The following is a 16,685-nucleotide window of genomic DNA, read 5'->3' as shown; positions in this document are numbered from 1 at the left end:
CTGGAAGGGACAGAAGCCAAGCCCTCTCGTTTTATAGTCAAGGAAGGACAAGCTCAAGTGACTTGTCTGAGGTCACACAGCTAGAAGAACTAGGAGTCACATCTTGGAACTTGCTGTTGGTGAGCTATTTACTTGTGAAACTGAAAACAGAAACAGTATAGGAAAGCAAATCCTGATAGCCCATGTTTTTTTCTGCTCACTTAATACCTCCCCAAACAACCTGAAAGTTGAAAATTGTACTTAGTCACACTATCAGTTCCATCAATTTGAGAGCCATAAGAAGAAATCCCTTTGTAAAATACTTAGGTCTTTTGTGTGTTAAGGTGCTCCAGGTCTTTCAAAGATATTGGAAATTAGCTCGTTAACATTTCTGTCTTGCTAACACCTTGCCCTTTTCATTTAGGGAACAGTAGGTAATTTTGTAATACGCACATACCGGGTTGCACATTAGAATTATTTGGGGGCTTTTTAGAAAATATAAATGTGGCCAGGTCCCACCCTTAGAGACTGTGATTTGATGGGTCTGGAGGGAGGGCCAGGAATGAGTATTTTTTTTAATTTAAATTTTTTTTATATTGGAGTATAGTTGATTTACAATGTTGTATTAGTTTCAGGTATACAGCAAAGTGATTCAGTTTTACATGTACATATATCCATTCTTTTTCAGATTCTCCATATAGGTCATTACAGAATATTGAGTAGAGTTCCCTGTGCTATACAGTAGGTCCTTGTTGATTATCTGTTTTATATATAGTAGTGTGTATATGTTAATCCCAAACTCCTAATTTATCCCTCCCCCCGACCTTTGTCCTTTGGTAACCATAAGTTTGTTTTTGAAATTTGTGAGTCTCTTTCTGTTTCATAAATAAGTTCACTTGTATTATCTTTTTAGTTTCAACATATAAGTGATATCATATGATATTCATATTTCTCTTTCTGACTTACTTCACTTAGTATGTTAATCTCTAGGTCCATCCATGTTGCTGCAAATGGGATTATTATCTTTTTTATGGCTGAGTAATATTCCATTGTATGTATGTACCATATCTTCTTTATCCTGGACTGAGTATTTTTAAAAAGACCCCTAAATAATTCCAATGTACAGCCAGATTTGAAAACTCTAATTCTAGAATAGTGGTTCCCAAAGTGTGGTCTCTGCTCCAGCAGCTTTCCTATCACCTGGAAACTTGTTTGAAAAGTATAAATCCCCAGACCCATTCCTAAACTTTCTGAATCAGAAACTTTGAGGGTGGGGACCAGCAAGCAGTGTTTTAACAGGCTCCCTAAGTGAAGCTGATGAACGTTAACATCTGAAAAAAAAAATGCTGGTCTAACCCAGGATGGGCAAACTATGTAGCCTGTTTTTGTAAATAAAATTTTACAGGAACATGGCCACACTCGTTCACTTATATATAATACAATGACACAGTTCAGTAGTAGTGATGAAGACTGTATGACCCACAAAGCCTGAAATATTTACTATCTGGCTTTTTAAAGAAAAAGTTTGCTGACCCCTGAACCGTGCTTTTCAAATTTTACTGTACAGATGACTCACCTGGGGATCTTGTTAAATTGCAAACTCTAATTCAGTGGGCCTGCGATGAGGCCTGAGATTCTGCTTTCTGCTACCAGGTGATCCTCAAGTTACTGGTCTGTGGACAACACGGTGGATAACAAGAGCCTAAAGCAATGCTGCCCAGCAGAAATACAGTGCGAGCCACAAGTGCGAGCTGTGTATATAATTTAAAATTTTCTGGTAACCATGTTAAAGATTTTTTTTAAAATGAAGCTAATTTTAATAATATATTTTATATAACCCAATGCACCCAAACTATTACCATTGAAACATCTACTTAATGTGCAGACTATCGAGATATTTTACATTCTTTTCTTGGTATTAAGTCTGAAATTCAAGTGCTCGATTATTACATGTGACTAGTGGCTACCAAATTAGATAGTGTAATGTACAGTTCAACTGGTAGTTGGGGTGGTGGGGGATTTTAGACTTAGGTGAGTAGGAGGGCAATAGCGAGACAAGACTAAGGAAAAAGATGCCAAGTACGACTTAACTCCCTGCAGAATTTTGCCTATGTCTGAGCATGTTAACCTCTTCCTCTTTACTCTTTGCCCTGGAATACAGGGGCATTCTATGCTTACTCATATTATAGGCAAGTGATGTGTTTTAAATGGACTGAGCTGGTACACTGTTATGTATAATATTATTACAGAAAAATGTGATATGAATTTGAATCCCCAAGTAATTCTGTTAGGAAGGAGGATATATTCCAACAATGCACTTCATTTTCATGCTCTTTAAGTATTTGAATTCCTTTATAGTTGAGCTGAGAAGGGTCCAGAGCAGTGGAATAAGGGCAGTTTCCATGAAATGGGGAGAAGTTCTAGGGCTGGACCAAGGGGAGTTTTAGTTGTGAGTTACCAGTCCATGGAGACACCATAGCAGGAATGAGCATGCTAGATGGAGTTTAGAAAACTAAGCCAGAGGGTCAAGAGCTAAGAGGCCAAACTGGTGAGTGAGTTGGGCTGTGGGAGGGGAGATGGAGAATGAAAATGGGGTTCGCAAAAAGGAGAGAGTTGGAAATGGGATAGCCAGAGGCAGGATGAGGTACTGATAGATTAGAGGGAAGTTGAAGTTTATTTTAATAATCTACCCTGATTATCCTGCTACCTCTTTCACTTTGAGTGAGAACGCAGAGTACCTCGAAGAGTATCAGATATAACAATAAGATGGAGGGATAGGAGTCTGTTCCAAAATGTGGATGCCTTGCTTGCTCTGCCTTGACCCTCCATTCGTCATAGAATTGAAGTCAAGGTTTTAAGTGAAAACACAGTTTTTGGTTTAAAGAGCCTGGTTACATAACTTTAGGCAGGGATGTGGCTGGTTGGAAAGAGAGGAGAATTTGGGCAGAGGGAGAATATGTGTTACTGAGGAGATTGGAAGGTATATTAGTTTCTTATTGCTGCTGTAACAAATCACCACCAACTGAGTGGCTTAAAACAACACCCATTTATTATCTTACAGTTCTGGAGGTCAGAGTCTGAAATGAATCTTATGGGGCTAAAATTGAAGTGTCAGTAGGGCTGTGTTCCTTCTGGAGGCTCTGGAGGAGAATCTGTTTTCTTGCCTTTTCTACCAGCAGTTAGATGCCAGCTGCATTCCTTGGCTCACGGCGCCTTCCTCCATCTTCAACCACTGCACTGTCTTCACATCTCCTTCTTTTGATTCTGATCCTCTTGCCTTCATCTGATAAGGGCCCTTGTGATTGATTACACTGAGCCCACACAGATAATCTAGGCTAATCTCCCCTTCCTGAGATCTTTAACTTAATCAAAACTGTAAATCCCTTTAACCACGTGAGGCAACAGTCACAGGTTTTGGGGATTAGAATGTGGACATCTTTGGGAGCCAGTAGTCAGCCTGCCACAGGAAGTCAGTACTGAATCTGTTTCAGTTATCAGTCCTCTGGTCAGTGTTATGGACATGTGTCTGGATCTCAAGGAGAGAGCCTACAACAGGGGGCTTAAACTCAGAAGCCTGTAGGAGTCAGGCAGGTAATGAAAACGTGAGACACAGAGGGTAAGACAATAGGGAGTGGTGAGGACTGTGCATGAACTGGAGACTGTGTGCCTGTCTAAAGGGGACAAGACATTACTTCAGCTCCGGCCAACTCCAGTTATTGGGTGGCTGTATAGGTACAATATTACCAGATTTGACTTTTCAAGAGAAGCCTGAAAATGAGGATATTTTAAAATGTTGTGCTGGTGTTTAACAACAAAAAGTGTGTGTGTGTGTAAGTATATATATATATACATATACATACACACATACAAATAAATATACATATATGATACATATTGTAAATTTTACTGATATAAAGAATATCTAGTAGCATGCAACTTGCAAATACCCATAAAATTTAACATACTCTGTGTGACTTGCTATTTTTTAATACCACATCCACTCTCAGTTTTTATAATTTTATCACCAACAGTAGGGTAAAAAATAAGACTATGAATGCAAGCTTGATTATGAGCTTAATTCTGACATATATCTGTGTTTCAGTTTTGTCTGACTTGTTATGGTAAATGAAAATATCAACCAACACTCATAAGTACACTTGTTCATCAGTGATGTGAGTGACTTCTGAATTGGATAACAGTTTTCAAATACTGGAAGAACATTTCCTCAATTTTTGGTGCTATTCACAATGTAAAGACTACAGGCACAACACTTTAAAGTTTTATCTGCATTATTAACATTTTTCCCCATTATATTCTTAAGTCTAGACAATCAACAAACAATGGACCAAGGCTTGAGTTGAAATATTTGCCTATTTCTACTGTGTTATAATTTCATCATGGCTTATTTCAAGGGATGTTACGGAATGTGGAGCTGGGAAGAGATGAGCATTCTATTAGATGACATTTCCACCCCACAGATGCAATAGATGTAAATAACTTCAAGAGCAGAGATCATAGTAAGTTGTAATAATATAATTAAGAAGTAATGACTTTTGAGTATTTATTACCTTTAAAAATTTTCTTTTCTTTCTTTGTTTTTTTTTGGCTGCACCGTGCGCCATGCGGGATCTTAGCTACCCGACCAGGGATCGAACTCATGCCCCCTGCAGTGGAAAGCACGGAGTCCTAGCCACTGGACTGCCAGGGAATTCCAAATATTTTATTTTTTAATAGCTTTATGGAGGTAAAATCTGCATACCATAAAATTCACCCTTCGTATATTTTGTGTCCATTTAAGTTTAATGAATTTTTGTATGTTTTCTGAACTGTACAACCATCAACACAATCTAATTATTGCCTTTGTTTTTAATAGAATTTATTTACGTGTATGTTAATATAATTTAAGTATTAATAATAGCTGTGTTTAACAATTGCTCACAAAATTGTTGAAAATTTAACATTCGGTTCTTACAAGCAGTTCTTTTACAACAGGGATTTTCAGTGAAATCTCCTAATTTTATTTTTTTCATTACTGACTTTATTGATTTGGGCACTCTTTTTCTCTAGGAGTCAAAATCTCCTCATTTTAAATTGTTGCCCAACATGAAAAAAACAAAAAACCTGGTGAAAGAAGCACACCTGTAACCTAGGTTGGCTGACAGGCCGTCATTTTGTGGTGTCTGTAACAGGGGCATGAGCAGTAAGAGGAGGTGTTATGCGAGAGAGACCTCTGGGAGTTGCTGCGAGCCTGGCCTCACGCTGCTCCCCAGCCTTCTGTGAGTGTGGCACCGGCAGGTGTGTGGGATTCTCTGCCTCCACGATGCAGAATCGGGGGCAGTTTGGGTTGCTACTGTGCCAGGGCCACTGTGGCGTCATCCACTGGCAGCCCCTTCGGTGGTGGGAGGTGCAGGCGCTGGGGCGAGGGGTCTTCTCTCAGCTTCTTACTGTGAAGAGAGACCCTGGGGGAGGCAGCGCAGGAGAGGAGGAAAAATGGAAACTGCTGTGTGCAGGCTGAGACACTTATGAGACAGTCCAGTCGGGAATCTTAAAATAGCATGGGGAGACTTTTGTGGGGAAGAATCTACAAGTCCTGAAATCTTTGGTGAGGGTGTATTAAAGTCACGTTAGATCTGGAGGGGACTTTATAAAGGGAGACCGTATATTTTATATCCCAAACTGGGACACTTTTGAGAGTGAAAGGGAATGTTATTAATAAAATACAACTACAGGTGTAAGTTGAGACTGTCCCGGACAAACTGGGTGTGTGTTCACTCTGCTTATAAAGGATCTAGTGCAGTAGTCATTGGAGAGGGTGTGCTACAGCCTGTGAGAAATTTTTTCCCCAAATGAACATGCAGTTGGGAATGGGGGAAGAGTGGGGTGGAGAGAGCAGTTGTTTACCAGAATTCAGTGACAGGAAGGGTGTGTGGTTTACAACAGCTCTCCAGGTGACTGTCTTGTCCCCTCCACCCTGAAACCCACACTGAGGATCACAGAGGTTTTCGGGTCACAAGGTGGCAAAGGAAGGACTGGAACCCAGAGCTAGCAGTGCTCTTGGCACAAATAAGGTTATGATTGTGCATTGACCGACTGACAGAACTCACGTGTCTTGGTTTCTAGTTCGGGCAATTTCGGGAGCAAAGCAGCTTTTGTGTGCGCGTGCGCATGCGTGTGCGCGTGCGCAGACTCAAGGGAGGGAAGCGGCGCTCCCAGCTTCCTCGAGGCAGTTCCCTCCTCAAGCTGTGCCCTTGCCTTCCTGGGAGTCACCTGTGTAAGTTCCTGAGAGGGACACAACCCCAACCCCACAGGACCAGGCAGCCTTTGTTAGAAATTGCTTTGCTCGCGGAGACTCTGAGGACAAACCTGTTCGTAAGCTTGTCCTGGTAGCCCCATGACTGAGGTGCTGGGGGGAAAGCCTGCGTGAGAGCGAGGGTGGTGGGAGTGAAGGACCGGAAAACAGAACCTTCCAGCCACAGCCAAACGACCCACGTGGTGCCGGGCTGCCTGCGCCATACAGGGGCCATATTTTCTGGGTCTAGTCTGTCAGTAAATAATATGGCACAGATGTTGCTGAATATTTTATGGTTAACTTGCCCCAGGGGTCTCTGAATGTTTTATAATTTCTGGGTAAAGAAAGCAAGCATCCACGGCTGTGTGCTCTTAGCAGCTGGTTCAGCGTTGTTATAATGTCTCAGATAGGAGACGTTCCTTCTTCCCCCAGTCACACTTTGAAAAGACAATAGTTTTTCAAGGTTAAAGCTTCAGTTCAATGTGAGCAGTGCGAACACAGGAAATTAACATTGAACCGGAGGGGTGGAGACTATTTTCAGGACATTGCAGTGATCTGTGGCTTGATTTTGGACAAAATTTTGAAAACTGAGATTGATGTTTCTTGCTTGTTTGGGTTGAAGGCTTTTGGGATTGACCTATGGAGCAGGAGTGTTTTCTTTATGGTGGGGAGGTACAGTTGTTTGTTTAAAAAGGACAAATTCGTCTCAAGGTTAGGTCAGCTCTGTATAAGGAGGCCCTCTGAAGTTTCACGGTCCTCTGTTCCTAACCCACTTCGGCATCATGAGCAGCAGAGGGCGCCCTACTGACAGCAGTCTGAGAGATCGCCCAAGTGAGGAGCAGGTGATCTGAGGTTGTGTGCCTGCGTCTACTCTTAATTGACTTCTTCACATACCTTCAGTGAACTCCAGGTGGACTCCTGCTCCACAGGTCAAGGTGGGGAGTGTGGGGGTGTGGGAGGGAGACAAGATCTAATTAGAGAGTGGGGATGAATGGCGGTACGGTGTAGGGAGATGGTGAAGCTCACGACCTTAGGAGACAGAACTTCAGATTCTGGTGCTGCTTGTTACTAGCTGTGTCGTTGAGCAGTTATGTTTCCTCTCTGCAGTTTACTCATTAATAAAAAGGTGATAAATACTAACTTATTTGAAATAAGGCTTTGGCAAAATGCCTGGCTCGTAGGACATGCTCAATAAATAATAGCTTTAAAAAGAAGCAAGCAAGCAAACAGACGTTCTCAGGTTCAGGTTAGGGGAAAAGAGAGGCAGAAAAGGAGTAGGGAGCCTGCTCATCTACCATGCTGGAATAACACATTTTGGAACGTATAACAAAGACTAAGGTTTTATATATACATGCCTATTAACTGATTGATTAAAAACAATCCTTAATGAGGTGTGGATAAGTTTTACCTATTATTTCATATTGGTTTTCTGTTTATTTGGGAGGTGCTGGTTTTCTTTCACATCTAAATGATTTGACAGTGTGAAATTCTAAAATAGATGTTTGCAGTTATTCTCTAAAATAATCCTATAGGGCTTCCCTGGTGGCGCAGTTGTTGAGAATCTGCCTGCCAATGCAGGGGACACGGGTTCAAGCCCTGGTCCGGGAAGATGCCACATGCCGCAGAGCAACTAAGCCCGTGCGCCACGACTACTGAAGCTTGTGCGTCTAGAGCCCGTGCTCTGCAACAAGAGAAGCCACCGCAATGAGAAGCCCGTGTGCCACGACAAAGAGTAGCCCCCGCTCGCCACAACTAGAGAAAGCCGGCGCACAGCAACAAAGACCCAACGCAGCCAAAAATAAATAAATAAAATAAATAAATTTATATAAAAAAATCTGTCCACCACGAAATTTTAAAAAATATAATCCTATGTTGTTTTAGGGAGAAACTCGATATGCCCAAGAATAAAACCAACTTGAAGAATGATATGAACTGTTTAGAGGTGCTTTCCAAACCTCGTTCCGGATTTGGGGTCTGAAGATGCAAAGGAAGTGGCTTTTACCACATTTCACTTCAGATGGTAGGAACCTTCTTTGACACAGTTGATAGAATTTCAGAACCAGAAGCATCCTTGAGGTTATCATACTTTAAAAAATACCTTAGCTGCCTCCCTCCCCCAACCCAATTAAATAATCTCTTAGCAGTGAGGCTAGGTTAGCAGCACTTTTACAAGTGTCTCAGGTGATTCTAATATGCAACCAGCATTGTGAACTCTTGATCTACGCCAGCTGATTTTACTGATGGGGAAAGTACTTTTTGCTGGTGGGGAAAGTATTGATACTTGTCCATCTTCCCTGCAGCCTCCAAAATATAGAGGCTTAAAATAGAAATTCAATGAGTTAAAAACCTTCAACGACTCCCCCCCCCCCGCCCCACCCCACCCTTTCTGCCATTTCCCTTCAGTTTTCAGGACAAAGTTCAGGATCTTCAGCTTAGCTCACAACTCTTTTCAATATTTGCCTCATGCTACACATCTCACCTCAATTTTTCTATTCCCCTACTTCTCCCCCTACACCCTTTGTCTATTCATGCCCAACTGCTTGTATTTTTAGAATGTGGCATGGTGCTTCACAGTGCCACACTTTAACACATGCGTTTCTTCCTCCTGCTGGGCTGCCTTTATCTGTTGCCTTATTTTCAAAATGAAGTTCAAGCTGAGATTCTCAAGTAGAGAGGCAACAGGGGAGCATTAGCTGTGGCTGCCTGGGTCAAAACACTAATTCTTTTAAAGACTGGGAAAGGCTCTTTAAGAGTCTTTAATTTCAAGCTCGAATGCTTTCAGGGCTGGATTGGTATCACAGATATATGAAGAGGACCAGGTATGAGACAAAAAAAAATGACAGGGCCCTGGCTGCCTGGAGAACATGTACCCCATTTAAAGATGACTAAATTCCACTTTTTGAAAAACACAGAGCAGTCAGCACAGGGGTTGCCAATTCACAACTCTTGCAATCACCTTGTTTTATAGATGCGATCGAGGCTGGATGTTTCCTCTGCCCTGTTAGCTACTGTACTGGCTGAGTTCTGCAAGCTTCCTTGCTAGGAGAAAGGTAAGGCTTTATTCTGACACATGAACACCCTGGGCCCATTTGCCTGCTTCAGGGGTCATTGTCCAACCTAAGGTATGGAGAGTACCTGCGTCTGCTTTGGCTGTTCTAGATCTCTCCTAACTCTGGGTTTCTATCCATCTCAAGGGACAACTAAAAAAATAGCTTTGTTTGCTGCTTTGCCAAGAGACTCACTGTTGGAGACAGAGGTAAGTCTTACATATCATGCCATCAACAGGGATGGGAAAGAGCAGAAATAATAAGCTGTGAAAGGTATGGTGTGTAGGATAAAATCATGCCTCTTAATGGATCAGGAGATGGCATAGGTTTGGAGAGGAGAGGCTGGGAGTTTGGGATGTCCATTGTTTGTCAAGATGACAACCCTTTGCCCCCTACATTAAAAGCATCTCGCAATAGATGGGAGGTTTCCTTCTTAGTTCCTGGACACTTGCCATTTCTCTGTCTTGCTCTTGTGTTGTTGTGACCCATAGTGGTTTATGAGATGCAGGCAACTTCCTGGGCTGGTTTTGCTGAGTGGCCAAGTGTGTCTTCATTCATGCTGTGGTCACAGAAGTGATAACTCTTCTTCCAAAGCAGGAAAGTCTGTATTTAAGGCAAACTTTCCTCAGTTAATACACGTTCTCACCTTAAAAGTCTTGGTTGAAGAAAGATAAAGTTTTACAATAAAAGGAAAAATATAAATGTAAAATAAAAATAAAACAATAGGGACTGAGGAACAGTAAATTATTTATCACTTAATAAAAGAGAAGGGCCAAGTCATAGGTTTATTTTATTTATTTTTAAAAATAGATTTATTTATTTATTTATTTTTGGCTGCATTGGGTCTTTGTTGCTGCATGTGGGCTTTCTCTAGTTGCGGCGAGCAGGGGCTACTCTTTGTTGCGGTGCGCAGGCTTCTCATTGCGGTGGCTTCTCTTGTTGCCGAGCATGGGCTCTAGGCACATGGGCTCGGTGGTTGTGGCTTGTGGGCTCTAGAGCGCAGGCTCAGTAGTTGTGGCGCAGGGGCTTAGTTGCTCTGCGGCATGTGGGATCTTCCCAGACCAGGGCTCGAACCTGTGTCCCTTGCATTGGCGGCAGATTCTTAACCACTGCTCCACCAGGAAAGTCCCCACAGGTTTATTTTAAATAGCAAGATCTCCAATAAGTTTTAAACATTTCCCTTTATATACAACTTTTAAAAAATAATGTTATTTTATTTGTATTTTATTTACACTCTTCTCACTGTTCATTTTAAATACAAAGCAGATATTGAGATATATAGAAACCTAAGCCATCTTTAAAGATGAGAAAATTCATATTTATAAAGGGCTTTCTATTCTGATTTTATGATTTTCATAATTATAACTAAACGGATATGTTACATGCCATGGTTACAAGTTTCAGACTTGTATCCATAACTTGATAAATTTGTACTTAGACATCGTAGTTATGCAGTCTAGTCCCTGTGTTGCAATGTCCTTACTTATCTGACACTATGGCAACGACGTTTTCTGGATTTACTGCTGGAGATACCTGTCCTCACATTCCAGTTCTTAGAAAATTTTTAATATTCAAAAGGAGCTAACGAATGGGAGGCATCATGTTTGTTCTTTAAAAGATTTTAAATAAGAAATTAATCCATTAAACAATCTGCAAGGAAAGCTATCTCTCTTGGTGGTTTCCATGTTCGTAAAATTCCCCAAATGTGCAGTTTTTCTTTGGTAATTTAATTTCTGCTGCAGATGTCTATCCAATTTATTTGTGATTTATCATAGATTTTAATTTATAGTGAAAGTGCTGGGCCAGATTTGCAGAGATAATTTTTTTCCTAACCTCATTCTAGTTTTAATGAATAATTCATTTTCTCCATTATTATTAATTTATCTTTGGATGTTAATGCTTTTGGACAATGACTAGCTTCACAAAGTTCTTCTCCAGCTGTTATGTTGCAGACCTAACACACCTGGAACCTTCTCTTGCCAAAGTATTTTTATCTTAATGGAAAATTTTTTCTAGCCTTAAGACTTTGAGTCTCTCTACGTTAAGAATGAAGTTATAGAATCAAAGGTTTGAAAAGAATCTTAGAGGCAAATAAAGCATGTAATTTATTTGATTCATAAGTGTTACCTGTATTGTACCTGGAATGTGATCACCTAAGCTCACTCTGATCTTCTTCAGAGATAAGGAACTTACTCCTCGTTGCAGACACCACCATTCAGTCTTAATATTCCCCAAATAGAACTTGTGAGTCCTTGAGCAGGTTGCTTACCCTTACATGAGTTACAGTATTCTCATGTATATCATGAAAACGTAATGCTTGCCCGGCCTACTTTAGAAAAAAATGCATAGCCTGCTGATTGAGAGAAATGAGCTCTGTGGACAGATGCACCGGCGTTTAAGTCAGCTCTGCTACTTAGTACAGTGTTATTATGGGAAAGTGACTTAACCTTTCTGAGCCTCAGTTTCCTCATCTAGACAATGGGGAAAATACTAAAACCAACCTATGGGGTTGTTATGAAGACGGAATTCAATCATGTATTTTCTTTTTTCTTATAGCTTCGATAATCTAATATATATTTTTCCTTTTTTTATTTTATATTTTTAACTTTTAATTTTATATTGGAGTATCGTTGATTAACAATGTTGTGATAGTTTCAGGTGTACAGCAAAGTGTTGATCATGTATTTTCTGTGCTTAGTGTAATGCTGGACATATTGTAAGTTTTCTCAATTAATTGTGGAATATTTATGCATCTATAGGTATATATTTGTGAAGATCAAATAAAATACACACAAAAGTGGTTTATAAGTGTTAAGGAGCTATTCAGATGTGTTGACATCATTATTTGAGCATTTTAGTATTTTTTTTGAGCCTGGATCTTGAGTTACAAACCTTCCAGAGCCTGAATGAAGTAACCACTGAGCCACAGGAAGGCCAATCCTTATCCACTTTTTGTCTCTGGCCCCAGGTAGCACCTGCCAGCTATTACTCAGTCACTGTATTTCAGGTCCTGTGCTTCGCCTATTATAATTAACCCTCCTAACAATCCTCCAAGGTAGGTGCGATGATTCACATTCTATAATAGAAAATAAATATAATAACTTCTTTAAGGTTTGTTTTAAACAGCTCTTAACTTGGAGAATTAAACCCAAAACCCAAGTTTATCTTGTTTTGAAGTACATGGTGGGGGGACCTTCAAGATGGCTGAGGAGTAAGATGTGGAGATCACCTTCCTCCCCACAAATACATCAGAAATACATCTACATGTGGGACAACCCCTACAGAACACCTACTGAACACTGGCAGAAGACCTCAGACTTCGCAAAAGGCAAGAAACTCCCCACATACCTGGGTAGGGCAAAAGAAAAAAGAAAAAACAGAGACAAAAGAGTAGGGATGGGACCTGCACCTCTGGGAGGGAGTTGTGAAGGAGGAAACGTTTCCACACACTAGGAAGCCCCTTCAATGGCGGAGATAGGGGGTGGCATGGGGCAAGCTTTGGAGCCGTGGAGGAGAGTGCAGCAATAGGGACGCAGAGGGCAAAGTGGAGAGATTCCCGCACAGAGGATCAGTGCTGACCAGCACTCACCAGCCTGAGACACTTGTCTGCTCACCCACTGGGCAGGTTGGGCCTGGGAGCTGAGGCTCGGGCTTCGGAGGTCGGATCCCAGGGAAAGGACTGGGGTTGGCTGTGAGAACACAGCCTGAAGGAGGCTAGTGCACCACAGCTAGCGGGGAGGGAGTCCGGGAAAAAGTCTGGAACTTCCTAAGAGGCAAGAGACCATTGTTTCAGGGTGTGTGAGGAGAGGGGATTCAGAGCACCATCTAAATGAGCTCCAGAGACGGGTGCGAGCCGAGGCTATCAGCGCGGACCCTGGAGATGGGCATGAAATGCTAAGGCTGCTGTGGCAGCCACCAAGAAGCCTGTGTGCAAGCACAGGTCACTATCCACACCTCCCCTCCTGGGAGCCTGTGCAGCCCGCCCCTGCCAGGGTCCTGTGATCCAGGGACAACTTCCCCTGGAGAACACACACGGTGTGCCTTAGGCTGTTGCAGTGTCACGCCGGCCTCTGTCACCACAGGCTTGCCCCTCATTCCAATTATGACTACCGTACCTCTCCCTCTTCCCGGCCTGAGAGAGCAAGAGAGCCCTAATCAGCCGCTGCTTTAACCTCCTCCTGTCTGGGCAGAAAACAGATGCCTGAGGGTGACCTACACGCAGAGGTGGGGTCAAAACCAAAGCTGAACCGCAGGAGCTGTGTGAACAAAGAAGAGAAAGGGAAATATCGCCATGCAGCCTCAGGAGCAGTGGATTAAATCCCCACAATCAACTTGATGAACACTGCATCTGTGGAATACCTGAATAGACAACAAATGTTCCCAAAATTGAGGCAGTGGACTTTGAGAGCAACTGTAGACTTGGGGTTTGCTGTCTGTGACTTATTTGTTCCTGATTTTTATGTTTATCTTAGTTTAGTTTTTAGTGCTTGTTATCATTGGGGATTTGTTTATTGGTTTCGTTGCTCTCTCTTCTTTTTATTTTATTTTTTTACAATTTATTTTATTTTTATTTATTTATTTATTTTCTTCCTTTTTTTTTTTCTTTTCTTCTGAGCTGTGTGGCTGATAGGGTCTTGGTGCTCTGGCTGGGTTTCAGGCCTGATCCTCCGAGGTGGGAGAGCTGAATCCAGGACACTGGACCACCAGAGACCTCCCAGCCCCATGTAATATCAATCGGTGAGGGCTTTCCCAGAGATCTTCGTCTTAACAGTAAGATCCAGCTCCACCCAATGGCCAGAAAGCTCCAGTGCTTGACGCCCCATGTCAGACAACTAGCAAGACAGGGACACAACCCCACCCATTAGCAGAGAAGCTGCCTAAAATCATACTAAGTTCACAGACACCCAAAAACACACCAATGGACACGGCCCTGACCACCAGAAAGACAAGATTCAGCCCCACTGACCAGAACACAGGCACCAGTCCCCTCCACCAGGAAGCCTACACAACCCACTGAACCAACCTCACCCACTGCAGGCAGACACCAGAAACAATGGGAATTACGAACCTGCAGCCTGTGAAAAGGAGACCCCCAGACACAGTAAGTTAAATAAAATGAGAAGACAGAGAAAAATGCAGCAGATGAAGGAGCAAGGTAAAATCCCACCAGATCAAACAAATAAAGAGGAACTAGGCAGTCTACCTGTAAAAGAATTCAGAATAATGATAGTAGAGATGATTCAAAAGCTTGGAAATAGAATGGAGAAAATACAAGAAACGTTTAACAAGGATCTAGAAGAACTAAAGAGCAAACAAACAATGATGAACAACACAATAAATGAAATTAAAAATTTTCTAGAAGGAATCAATAGCAGAATAACTGAGGCAGAAGAACGGATAAGTGACCTGGAAGATAAAATAGTGGAAATAACTACTGCAGAACAGAATAAAGAAAAAAGAATGAAAATAATTGAGGACAGTCTCAGAGACCTCTGGGACAACATTAAGTGCACCAGCATTCGAAATATGGGGGTCCCAGAAGAAGAAGAGAAAAAGAAAGGGACTGAGAAAATATTTGAAGAGATTATAGTTGAAAACTTCCCTAACATGGGAAAGGAAATACTCAAGTCCAAGAAGCACAGAGAGTCCCATACATGATAAATCCAAGGAGAAACATGCCAAGACACATATTAATCAAACTATCAAAAATTAAATACAAAGAAAACATATTAAAAGCAGCAAGGGAAAAGCAACAAATCACATAAAAGGGAATCCCCATAAAGTGAATAGCTGATCTTTCAGCAGAAACTCTGCAAGCCAGAAGGGAGTGGCAGGACATAAAGTGATGAAAGGGAAAACCTACAACCAAGATTACTCAACCCAGCAAGAATCTCATTCAGGTTCGACGGAGAAATTAAAACATTTACAGACAAGCAAAAGTTAAGAGAATTCAGCACCACCAAATCAGCTTTATAACAAATTGTAAAGGAACTTCTCTAGGCAGGAAACACAAGAGAAGGAAAAGACCTACAAAAACAAATCAAAACAATTAAGAAAATGGTAATAGGAACATACATATGGATAATTACCTTAAATGTAAATGGATTAAATGCTCCAAACAAAAGACATAGACTGGATGAATGGATACAAAAATAAGACCCGTATATATGCTGTCTACAAGAGACCCACTTCAGATCTAGGGACACATACAGATGGAAAGTGAGGGGATGGAAAAAGATATTCCATGCAAATGGAAATCAAAAGAAAGCTGGAATAGCAGTTCTCATGTCAGACACAATGGACTTTAAAATAAAGACTATTACAAAAGACAAAGAAGGACACTACATAATGATCAAGGGATCAATCCAAGAAAAGAAATAACAATTGTGAATATTTATGCACCCAACATAGGAGCACCTCAATACATAAGGCGAATGCTAAAAGCCATAAAAGGGGAAATCGACATTAACACAATAATAGTAGGGGTCTTTAATACCCCACTTTCACCATTGGACAAATTATCAAAAATGAAAATAAATAAGGAAACACAATCTTTAAATGACACATTAGACAAGATGGACTTAACTGATATTTATAGGACATTCCATTCAAAAACGAGAATACACTTTCTTCTCAAGTGCTCATGGAACATTCTGCAGGATAGATTATATCTTGGGTCACAGATCAAGCCTTGGTAATGTAAGAAAATTGAACTTGTATCAAGTATCTTTTTTTTTTTTTTGTGGTACACGGGCCTTTGACTGTTGTGGCCTCTCCCATTGCAGAGCACAGGCTCTGGACCTGCAGGCTCAGTGGCCATGGCTCACGGGCCCAGCCGCTGTGCGGCATGTGGAATCCTCCTGGACCGGGACACAAACCCACGTCCCCTGCATCGGCAGGCAGACTCTCAACCACTGTGCCACCAGGGAAGCCCAGTATCAAGTATCTTTTCCGACCACAATGCTCTGAGACTAGATATCAGTTACAGGAAAAAATCTGTAAAAAATACAAACACATGGAGACTAAACAATACACTACTAAATAACCAAGAGATCACGGAAGAAATCAAAGAGGAAATCAAAAAGTACCTAGAAACAAATGACAATGAAAACGCGACAACCCGAAACCTATGGGATGCAGCAAAAGCAGTTCTAAGGTTTATAGCAATCCAATCCTACCTCAAGACACAAGAAACTTCTCAAATAAACAACCTAACCCTACACCTAAAGCAATTAGAGAAAGAAGAACAAAAATCCCCCAAAGTTAGTAGAAGGAAAGAAATCATAAAGACCAGATCAGGAATAAATGAAAGAAATGAAGGAAACGATAGCAGAGATCAATAAAACTAAAAGCAGGTTCTTTGAGAAGAT

General features: G+C 41.4%; 1 protein-coding gene across 2 annotated transcripts in view; it reads left to right on the top strand.

Annotated features, from left to right (window-relative positions):
- Nucleotides 1–16,685, top strand: part of PLPPR1 (phospholipid phosphatase related 1) — a 641,182-nt gene that overhangs the window by 58,795 nt on the left and 565,702 nt on the right. The window contains exons 4-5 of one of the 2 annotated variants that reach the window (XM_060299949.1): nt 8,150–8,288; nt 9,237–9,318. The exons of the other annotated variant lie outside the window; for it this stretch is intronic. The gene's annotated coding sequence lies outside the window, so the exon portion shown is untranslated. The remainder of the gene's footprint in view (nt 1–8,149; nt 8,289–9,236; nt 9,319–16,685) is intronic. 2 annotated transcript variants of the gene reach the window in all.

The sequence above is a fragment of the Globicephala melas genome, chromosome 6, assembly GCF_963455315.2.
Source record: "Globicephala melas chromosome 6, mGloMel1.2, whole genome shotgun sequence".
NCBI classification, from domain to species: domain Eukaryota; kingdom Metazoa; phylum Chordata; class Mammalia; order Artiodactyla; family Delphinidae; genus Globicephala; species Globicephala melas.
This window is presented reverse-complemented; position numbering and strand designations above follow the sequence as displayed.